This window comes from Myotis yumanensis, unplaced genomic scaffold (assembly GCF_028538775.1).
Source record: "Myotis yumanensis isolate MYYU_CA2020_CCGP unplaced genomic scaffold, mMyoYum1.0.hap1 SCAF_2, whole genome shotgun sequence".
NCBI lineage: Eukaryota > Metazoa > Chordata > Mammalia > Chiroptera > Vespertilionidae > Myotis > Myotis yumanensis.
The window spans coordinates 197,445,972-197,457,552 of NW_027223753.1; the positions used below are offsets into that span (position 1 = coordinate 197,445,972).

The window sequence follows — 11,581 nt, forward strand, 5'->3', positions numbered from 1 at the left end:
AAAAAAATTTATCTTTATTGTTGAAAGTATTATAGATGTCCCCTTTTCTTCCCTATTAACCCTCTCCACCGTGCCCTTGTCCCCCCCAGGTCTTCACTGCACTATAGTCTGTGTCCGTGGGTTATGCATATATACATATACATTCTTTGGTTAATCTCTTCCTGCCCCCTCTCCTCTTCCCTCTGAGATTTGTCAGTCTGTTCCATGCTTCTATGTCTCTGGATCTAGTTTGTGCATTATTTTACTTTGTTCACTAGATTCCATATATGAATGAGATCATGTGATACTTGTCTTTCTTTGACTGGCTTATTTCAGGTTATCTTTTAACCAGTCACATTGACTCTTGCCTTTAAATTGTGCTTCTGCTAGAAAGGAAGAAGGAAGGGAGGACTATTGAGCATACAGCCAGCAGTCACTGCTATCCTGCATGGTCCTCTCTTCAGGGGAGGAACTGTCCCCTTGTATCATCCTCAGGTCTGAGGATCTTATCACACACTGAGGAGACAGTTACTAAGTATTTCCTGAGCTAAATACTCAAATGGTTAATGATTTTTTAAAAGTACAATATTGAGCATGCTAATGGACTAGATTGTGGTTCCTCATATGTGAAATAGTCTCCAAGGTTTTTGTGTTTGGTTTGTTTTCAAACTGCAATTATTTTTTATTTTGTAAATAAAAATCTTATCTAGGACTGAGTATGAAGCAAGAGAAGTGGAATGCTCAGGTTACAGCCAAGCAGCATGCATCCAGACTTGGCCTCACCTTCTAGAATCACTGGGAAGAGTCCTGGGATAGCTTCTCGGAACTCTGATCTTCACAAATCACAATTTGAAAAGAACTCTACTCATGATTTTACCAGCACAGGAGTCTCTGAATCTGACAATAAAATTAAGGTGTTGTCATTTCATCAAGAAATAATCAATCCAGCCAGTTATCAATAAAAATTGTCAACTCCTTTTATCCCTGAAAATGACATCATTTATTCTTAGAACATTGAAATGCTGTGTCAAAATGTTAAAGTAAGAAAGAATGGCATTGTAACAGCAAATGCAAAATAGAATTGGTGGTCTCTATGGAATTCTGAAAAACAAACCTATGGTCCTTTTTAATTTCAACTGTGCCTGTACTTAAAGGTGTAGTCTAGTTCATCCATAAACTCTTCACTGATATATCCTAACTGCCCAATTCTAAACTAGATGTAGGAATTGGGTAGGGTTGGCCATTGGATGTAGATCATGGAATCAGGGAGAGTTATATAGCCTTGAGAAGTGAAGCTGAGTGAAAAAAAAATCAATAGAGCCCAATTATTCTTCAGATGTTCAGAGAGGTAAAAAATTAAATACAAAAAATTAAATACAAAATGGCAATAATATAAACTGAAATATTGTATAGAGCCTACACATTTAGAACGAGATGTAGGAGGATAGAAGAAAGACAGCTGGAATGTAGTGTCTTTTTATGTTATCATTATAGTAGCTACAGTTTATTGTAACTCTAATAAGTGCTAGTACTTTGATATGAATTTTATGTATTAGTATTCTTAATCCTCATAGCAACTTTGAAAGAGTGCTATTATTATCCCCATTTTATCAAATCAGAAGCTGGCTTAATACAGGCCAGTGAATTCCTCCCATCTTCGGTAAGAAAGGAAGAACTATGCAATTGTATGTAGTACAGCGTGCTCCAGTGCTACCCCATGGTCCTTTATAACACCAAGATGATGCTGTGATTGCTGAATTATAGTGATTTCAGATAGAATTATCCTCTTTGGTCAGTTTGGTTAATGGTCCTTTAGAGAGGTGCTTAGGACTGTTTCTGTAAGTATAGTCATCAGGGTGAGGACTGCAAAACTTGACATTTAATGCTAATTATTTCTATTTACTCTCAACCTATAAACTCAGAAGACTGAACAAACATTGACTCATAAACTGAAGTGATGGGGCTAAACAATATGGGAATTTATTACTTTCATAGTAAAATCTGTCTCTTTCCTTCATCATCTCCAAAATATACGATCACTCCTGTTGGAAGACTCTCCTTTCATTGCTCAGGAAGGGTCCTGCCTCAGTGGGCAAGGACTCTCTACTGGGATCACCTATCGGGGATTAAATTAAGAATTTAAAATAGGAGTTAATCAAGGAAAAGTGATGCTATAGAAGTTCTTTTAAGCCCCTGAGTTGATGTAGTTATTAGTTATTTCTTTTTCAACTGAAAATTTCCCGTTTCCTCACCGCCTAGATCTCCACTCCCATCCATCACTGGGAACCAGGTTGAATCCAGTAGTGACTAAGTCATGGAACCCTTTCTACTCCAATTTATTGGCTGCTGATGAACTGAAAGGCCAACTTCTTCCTTTCAGACTATTTCTGTAAAGTTCGCCAATGAGTCACGCATCATCGAACAAATGGCCATTGGTTCTCCTTACCAATGAGTCTCATATGACCAGCGCAGAAGCGGTTGTGCTTTTTCCTGGCGACGTTGGTAGGAAGTTGCACAGAGCTTTCTGTAGACGTGCAGGGGGTGCTCCCGGAATGGTCCAAGGCTCTAGGTTACCAAACTGTCTGAAATATTCTTCTGGTTTGACCTCCCTCCTAAAGGAGAAATGCCTTGGGTTCCTCCCTTGCAGCATCGCCTTCTTTCCTTCCTGATGAGCACCACCCCCAGCCTTCCAGGCACCAAGGCCTCCAAGAGCAAAACCGCACGTGGAAAAAGAAATAACTACCTTGAGATTATATAATTAAATAATTAGATCAGTTATTCATGTGCTTTAAAATGAGCAATTTACTTTCATCTGCATTACCTAAATGCTTGAAATGCGTTTTTTGTAACTTTATATAAATCACTGGCTCCAGTTACATTGGGTGAGTAGAGAGTGTCTAAAATTTTAAAATATAATAGGACCAACAATAATAATTTAATTTGGAATCCTATGCTAAGTGAACTTCAAGCCCCCGTCAGGAATAGGCGGAACAAGGAAAAAGAAGGGCTCATTGTGGTTTTGAATAGTCCAGCCAGTCCTCACTGGATTGTGTTAGCACTTCTTTTTTTTTTTTTTTTTGCATGTGATTAGTTATATCTTCTGTGCCTGTAATGATTTCTAAAAATGACAATTTCTTTGATTATCCATATACTCTTAGTACCAAAATGGGCATCTCCATGGCACTCAGTAAAAATGTACTTTGAGATTGCTTTTTCAAATATGTTATTCTAGTGGTTGGATTAAATAAACACCAACTTCTCTGACTATTCTTAATAATAGAACATTATACTTTCATGGAGCATTAATACTAGACTTTATAATATGATGGATTTTCTCAAATATAAGCAAATAATGGGCTATTTAAAAAGCTTCAAAGTTTAAATACATCTGTTTCTAAATGTCCTGAAAATCCTTCTCAGCCTGGGAGTTGTAAGTGGGACTTCCCTTAAAAAAAAAAAAAAGTTCAAAATTGGCCACAAATAAGACAAAACAGAATAAATTAGAAATGTGGCTCCCTGCCATCTTGCAATGTTCTTACAGTAAATGGAGAGTGCTGTATCCCCTCCCTTCACCATTCCATGGCTAATGGCTTTTCTAGGAGACATATTTTCCTAGAGAAATCCTAAGAGCATTTGTTTCCTTGGAAGGATGTGTGCTTTTGCTGGTGGATGTTGATTTAGGAAGAAGATCAAAGAAATGTGAAGGACCCTGCGTTAGTGTAGGGGAAGGGGGCAGGGCGGGATTGGTTTTGGTTGATTAAATCCTTATTTTTGGCTAAGTGTTAATATCTAACATAACTTTTATCCATTAGATGATATTATTGCCCATTTAATAGATGAGGAACTCACTGAAAGCTTACCAGTATTTACATTTCCTGAATTCTTTTTTTTTAAGCAAAAAAAGTATATAATTCAGTGGCTTGAAGTGCATTTACATTGTTGTGCAACTATCGCCACAATCTAATTCCAGAACAGTTTCATCTCCCAAATAGTTTCATCAACTACTGCCCCCTGAAAACCACTAGTCTTTCTGTCTCTATAGATTTGCCTATTATGGACATTTTACATGGAATCATACCACATTTAGCCTTTTGTGTCTGGTTTGTTGAACTTGTATAATGTTTCCAGTTTATTGACATTGTAGCATGTCTCAAGTTTATTCTTTCTGAGTAGGAATCCATTGTATCAATAGTTCTATAGATATCTTGTTTATTCATTATATTTTAGTGGTCTCTTAGATTTTTCTAGATTTTATTTCTGTTTGTGGCTAAATAATATTTTATTGTATGGATATAACACATTTTTTAAATATATGTACTAATTGATGGGCATTTGTGTTTCCAATTATTGCATATTATAAATAGCACTCTTATGAATATCGATATACAAGTTTTTTGTGAGCATATCTTTTCAGTTCTCTTGGATATATACTGAGGAGTGGAATATTTTTTTTTTATGGTCAACTTAAACTTTTTGAGGAACTGTCAAACTGTTTTCTGTAGTAGCTATACAATTTTACATCCCAAACAGCAATGAATGACAGTTCATTCTCCACATTTGCATAAATATTCGTTTTCCTTTTTAAAAAATTATGATAGCCACCCTAATGTGTGTGAAGTGGCATCTCACTGTGGTTTTGATTTGCATTTTCCTAATGATTAATGAAGTTGAGCATCATGTGCTTCTATCTAGGCCATATGTATATGTTCTTTGTAGAAAAGTCTATTAAAATTCCTTGCCCATCTTCAAATGTGTTTCTTTGTCTTTATATTATTGAGTTGTAAGATTTCCTCATATATACTAGATTAGAGGCCTGGTGCATGAAATTTGTGCACCGGGCCGGGGGGATGTCCCTCAGCCCAGCCTGCACCGTCTCCAATCTGGGACCCCTTGGGAGATGTCTGACTGCTCTGTGGGATCGGGCCTAAACTGGCAGTCAGACAACCCTCTCACAATCTGGGATCGCTGGCTCCCAACCGCTCGCCTGCCTGATTGCCTGCCTGCCTGATTGCCCCTAACTGCTTCTGCCTACCAGCCTGATCACCCCCTAACTACTCCCCTGCCAGCTTGAGCAACATCTAACTGCTACCCTGCTGGCCCGGTTGCCCCCAACTGCCCTCCCCTGCTGGCCTGATCGCCCACAACTGCCCTCTGCTGTCGGCCATCTTGTGGTGGCCATCTTGTGACCACATGGGGGTGGCCATCTTGTGCGAGGGTGTGATGGTCAATTTGCATGTTACCCCCTTATTATATAGGACTAGAGGCCTGGTGCACGAAATCCATGCACTCAGAGGGTGACGGGGTCCCTCAGTCCGACCTGTGCCCTCTCACAGTCCGGGAGCCCCATGATCAATCGCCCCAAAGCGATAGGCCCTGCCTACCTGGCCGGGGCTCCTCAATGGATTGCCCCAAAGAGGTAGGCCCTGCTCACTCAGCTGGGGCTCTGTGATGGATCGCCCCCTTAGAGGGAGCCCCAGCTGGGTGTGCAGGGTCTACCTCTTTGGGGTGATTGATGGTGGAACCCCAGGATCGATTGCCCCAAAGAGGGAGGCCCAGGTTACCCGGTGGTGGCACTATTGCAGATGGGCGGGGTCTCCCTCTGAGGGGGCAATCTATCCCAGGGCTCCGCCATCAATCGTCCCAAAGAGGTAGGCCTTGTCCACCCAGCAGGGACTCTGTGATGGATCATCCTGCAGAGGGAGGCCTCACCCACCCACCACAGCACCACCACTGGGTAGCCTAGGCCTCCCTCTTTGGGGTGATTGCGGAGCCCCCCAATTGATCGATCGCCCTGCTGGCCAGTGGCCTGGGCCTCCCTCTGCAGGGCGATCATGGGGCAATGGCCGGCCCCTGACCAATCACATCGTACGCACCTTGGCTGGCCTGGCGCCAGTGGGTGTCATAGTGTGGTCATCCAGAAGGTCGTCTGGATGGTCATTTTGCTGTTTGGTCATTCAGTCAATTTGTATATTATGCTTTTATTATTATAGATACTATACCCTTATCAAATATATTTATAAATATTTTCTCCCATTGTATAGGTTATCTTTTCACTTTTTTGATGGTGGGTTTTGATGCACAAGTCTTAAATTCTGATGACAACTAATCAAGCTTTTATTTTAGATTAAATTAAATATCAAAAAAACATTTTATATCTACCCACATATTAAGCATTACAGTTCTATTCATTTCTGTGAATAGAATTAAATTTCTATCTGTTAACATTTCCCTCCAACTTTAAAATCTTACTTTAATATTTTTAACTGAGTAGGTCAGCTAGAGACAAAGTCCTTTAGGTTTTGTTTATCTGATAATGTAATAGAGGGGCGTGAGATAATTAGCTTTGCTATTTAAAATCTTTGCACTGTATTGATTCACTTTTTATAACAAGCATGTTTTAACATTATTATCAGACATCAAGAATTTTTTTAAAAAACCAATACAATGCTGGGGAGAACACAAGACTTGGTTGGAAATTTTATAAGGAGGACATTCTGAGAAAAGAGAAGTGTGTGGAAGGCCGTCTGCCCTGTTTATTGGAATTCTGACTTAGGGGGTGTTGAAGGCAGCACCTCTAATTATTTCTTGACCTTTCTAAACAAGTCTGTGTACGTGCAGACCCCCAGGTGTTTACTGGAATCCTTATGCTTAATCCCTGGATGCCCTGGCCTAGAGGATAATGTAAGCACATGTGTCCTCCCAAGAGTACTCACCCTACTGATTGTCTCTCTAACGATAAAAATTCCAATAAAGGCCTAACAAGGCAGGCAATCGAGGCTGCCTGGCCACTTCGGCCAGGCCGTCCCTTAGCCCTCTCCCCAACAGTGAAACTGTGTCAGAGTAATCTGTTCATCCATCGTTCAGGAGCTGCTGATCAGCACCGGCAATACAAATTCTTACCTTGTGGTTCCACAGGCCATAAATCATATATGGTTCTCACCACACTAAAATTAAAATGTTGGCAGGGCTCTAGTCATTTCTGAAGGCTCTGAGGAATAATCTGTTTCCTCACCTATTCAGTTTGTTGGCGTAATTTAACTACTTGAGTCTGTAAGACTGAGGTTTGAGTTTCCTTGCTGGCTGTCACTGAGGATTTTCCCCAGTTTTTAGAGGCTGTTTGCATTCTTTGTCTAAGGCCTCTTCCTCCATCTTTAAAGCTAGCAGTGGGGTATCAAGTTTCTCTCTTACTTGAATGTCTCCTGACTCTTCTATCTACATCTCTACCTCTTCTGCCAGTCTCTTCCACTTTTAGGTCCTATGTGATTACCTTGGACCTACTAAGGAAATCTGGGGAAATTGCCCTTTTTTAAGGTCTATCACCTTAATTCCATCTGCAAAGAGACAATAAGAATTTTAAAAGAAAAAAACAATATTCAACTTCAACAGGGGTTGAATTTACTCTTTCAGACAATCTTGCCCTTTTATTAGCATGCCACTCATTACAAAGAAACGCAATAACAAAATGTTGTTTGATATATTATTTTTTTCTAGATTAGAGATATTTTTTTTGTTTTCCTGTGCACTAAATATTAGCTATTCCTTGGAAACCCACTGATTGAATATATCCTGAATAAGAAACTCACTGAGATATTTCTGAGAGGTGCAAATAAAGTCAAAAGAGAGAAAAAAAAGATCCAAAGAAAACTAGGTCAAGAATTCCATTTATTATGACTACATGTGTGGAAAGGTTTCAAAATAATACATATTTCTTACTTAATGTTCTTCATTGTCAAAATTGTCTTCCATATATTCAGTGAGAATTATAAAATTATGAAATGATATTGATAATATAAAGTTGCTTTTTGTTCACAAATGTGTAACTTCAAAGAGTAAGAGAAGTAATACAGAGGAATATATTAAACGCAGTATAAATATATTATAGGCTCCCCAGACACCGAGAATTATTCATGATGCTATTTAACTCTATTAGCATATCACAGGCAGTGCCTCTCTGTATCCACTGTGGAGGAAGAACCAGGAAAGCAGTTCAGTATTTATCATTTGAGCTATGTACAGTCTTAGGTGAACAACCGGTATTTCACAGAATGAACTGTGTTTGGACTGACTGAAGTTTTTCATATAGGTGGTGGGAAAAGAAGGTAATTTTTAAAAGTGAATTTAATCCATAGAGCAATCCATCCATACATCACAATTTAGAGGAATGAATTACATTTATTGTGAGGTGGAGGGTATGTTTTTTCCATTCTTGGTAATGATCGGATGATGTATTTTGTGTGTTTGTGTTTTACCTGTACTGTACCAGCACTGGACATGGAATCAGAACACATAATTTTAAGTCCTGCATTTGTCATTAACTAGTGAGATAATCTTGAGTAAATCACTTAAAAATTTCTAAACCTGAGATTACTCACATCTAAAATGGTGACACAGTTAAGAATCTACTTATCACGTAAGATTGAGAGAGATGAAAATAAGGTAATGTTGGTAAAAACGATTGTCGTAAACTCTAAAGGTCCGTACAAATGTATTATTATCACCACAATCATCATTGCACCATTCTCCACTCCCACACTTAGAGAAAAACTACCTTCTCTCCCATAGGAGGCTTTCTATTATGTGGGAATGAGCCACATTGCCATCCCCTTCCATAAAAATAGAAGGGGGGAGGAATGGAAGGGAGTCTGGTTTAATATATTTAACCAATCAATAGATGAGGACATTTAGGTTTTTCATAAAAAGGACAATGGCTTGACAACTCAGCTTCCTCTTACTTTCTTAAAACCTAGCTCAGACCCTTGTCTTTTTCCTCAAGTGCTGTCCAGTAGGCATATCTGATCATTTCATCTCAAGTCTTTGCAACTTCTAGTCTCTTCTTCACTCTGCCACTAGATATTAGTATATCTTCCTAAATGTGATCAGATTATCCCATGTTTGTAGATGTCTGTTAATTTCCATTTGCATATAATATGAAATCCACACTCTTCACCTTGTTTTAGAGGTCTCATCCTAACTTGCCTCTCCAACTTTTGAAACCTTCAGAGTGAGACTTACTCAGAGTCAAAATATCCAGGATTTATGTAAGAGGTCATATATAAAACTTCTGTTTATAATATGAAAAAATAAAGAATACTATAAACGATTCGTTAATTGCTGCCACTTTTAAACTCTTACTCTTCTTTTAAAAAGATTTTAAATTAATTTTTAGTACTACTCAAAAGTGTAGCAGCCTACAGATGGTTACCTATCTGCAACAAAATAAGAAGCCTGTGGAAGAATAAATTGACCATATTACTTACCACATGGTTTAGTTCAGCTGATGTTTATTCATAGTAAGACTTTCTCAATGAAGAAGGTGCCTACCATAGAGCCTTTGAGTCCTCTGCCATCCGTATTCTCTGCATCTCATTGAAAGACTAGAGAAAAGAGTCAGAGAATTGTCAGGAGGCTTCTTTTAAGTAGTAACCAAGTCACATGTATCATTCTACCCATATTTCATCAGTCAGAATTCACATGACCTAATGCAACTCAAAGGGACGGTGGGGAAATACAGGATAGCTGAGTGCGCAAGACGAAAAAATGAATTTTTGTGAACTTAGTAGTCTCTGTCACCACTTTTCCTTCTATTCCCCATGCTCATAATAGGAATATCTGCAGCACTTCTTATTCTCAATCACATTATTAGTAATATATATGTGTGATTTATTCATACCCAACCAATAAAAGTGACTTTCAGTTAATATTTATTTTAAGGCACATTATTGGGCTTTGTTCTCTCTGTTTTCTTCATCTGACCCATAAATAAGTAATTTTCAAAAGACATTGTTAAATTGGTTCCTGCCAACTGTAAATAAGACTACTAGCCATGTCTACTTTGCCTTGGAGACTGGTTCCCATTCTGATCATATGTAACACTGTTGCTATTGGTACATTTCAGAATACAATGAACATAAAAACTGATGCTTGGCTAATATTATTTTCTCAAAGTCTTCAATTTGTCAAAAGCTTCTGAATAGAAGCTTTTTTTAACTTATAATTTCATCCTGATTTGTGTATTTAGTCCTACTCTACATAAAATTGTGCAGTTTACTCTACACTTACGAGTTTGGGGGTTAAAAATAAGATTTCTTTATTTTTTCATCATTTGGCTATTTTTCTTTCTCATTCAAACAAATGATATAATTATTTTTCCCTTTTAATGACCCAATGTAGACTTGCACAGCAACTTGAAAAATACATTTTCAAATTTGTGATTCTTAAAGACCCAACCAAATATCTCTAAGCACATAAATAAACCTACCTTGCAAAATATCTTTACTAACTCACTTAGAGTCAGAAATCTATACTAATAAAAGAGTAATATGCTAATTAGACCGGCAGACCTTCTGGAGACCTTCTGGATGTCCTTCTGGAAAAAGCTGGGGACTTGGCTGGCCTGCAAACCGCCCCCAAACGACCCTCATCCAGATGGGGGAGTGGCCAGCCTGCAAACGGCCATCAGCCCCTCGCCCAGGCCCACCACATCCCCAGTGGGGACCCTCACCCCAATGGGGGCATGTCCAGCCTGCAAAGGGCCCTCAGCCCCTTGCCCAGGCCCACCCTGCCCCCAGGAGGACTCTCACCCCAATGGAAGCATGGCCAGCCTGCAAATGGCCATCAGCCCCTCTCCCAGGCCAGCCATTCCCCCTCAGTGGGGACCCCCACCCCAATGGGGGTGTGGCCAGCCTGCAAACAGCCCTCAGCTCCTCACCCAGGCTGGCCATGCCCCCCAGCAGGGACTCCCACCCCGATGGGGGCATGGCCATCCTGCAAACTGCCCCAGGCCCCTTTCCCAGGCCAGCCCTGCCCCCAAAGGGGACCCCCACCCTGATCCGGGACCCCCTTCATGGCAGACCAGCCAGCCCCCACGTGTGCACCAGGCCTCTATCTACACTAATAAAAGGGTAATATGCTAATTAGACCAGGAGGCCTTCCGGGAAACCTTCTGGACATCCTTCTGGACAAAGCCATGGTGGCAGGGTTGAGGTAGAGGCAGTTAGGGGCTATCAGGCCAGGAGGGGAGGGCAGTTGGGGGTGATCAGTCTGGCAGGAGGTGGCAGTTGGGGGGAGCAGGCCGGCAGGGGGGTAGTTGGGGGTGATCAGGCCAGCATGGGGGGGGGCAGTTGGGGGCGAGCAGGTCAGCAGGCAGAGTGGTTAGGGGTGATCAGACAGGCAGGTGAGCGGTTAGGAGCCAGTGGTTCTGGATTGCAAGAGGAATGTCTGACTGCCGGCAGTTGGACATCCCCTGAGGGGTCCCAGATTGGAGAGGGTGCAGGCCGGACTGAGGGTCACCCCCCACATGTGCACAAATTTCATGCACTGAGCCACTAGTCTCTATATATAAAAGCCCAGCGACAGTTAAGGCGGAATGACTGGAATGACCAGACCAACCAGTCACTATGACACACACTGACCACCAGGGGGCAGACGCTTAATGCAGGAGCTTCCCCCTGGTGGTCAGTGTGTTCCCACAGTGGGAGCACTGCTTAGCCAGAAGCTAGGCTCACAGCTGGCAAGAGCAGTGGTGGTGGCAGGAGCCTCTCCTGCCTCCGTGGCAGCGCTAAAGAGCTGCAAGCCAAGCAGTAAGGAGTGAGCAGGCAATTGG

General features: G+C 40.9%; 1 long non-coding RNA gene across 2 annotated transcripts in view; it reads right to left on the minus strand.

The window, feature by feature from the left end:
• LOC139002288 (uncharacterized) overlaps nt 1–9,370 on the minus strand; it is a 51,267-nt gene extending 41,897 nt beyond the window's left edge. For both annotated transcript variants that reach the window (XR_011470137.1, XR_011470136.1), the window contains exon 1: nt 9,237–9,370. This is a non-coding gene — a long non-coding RNA (uncharacterized lncRNA). The remainder of the gene's footprint in view (nt 1–9,236) is intronic.
• Between the last annotated feature and the right edge of the window lie 2,211 nt (nt 9,371–11,581).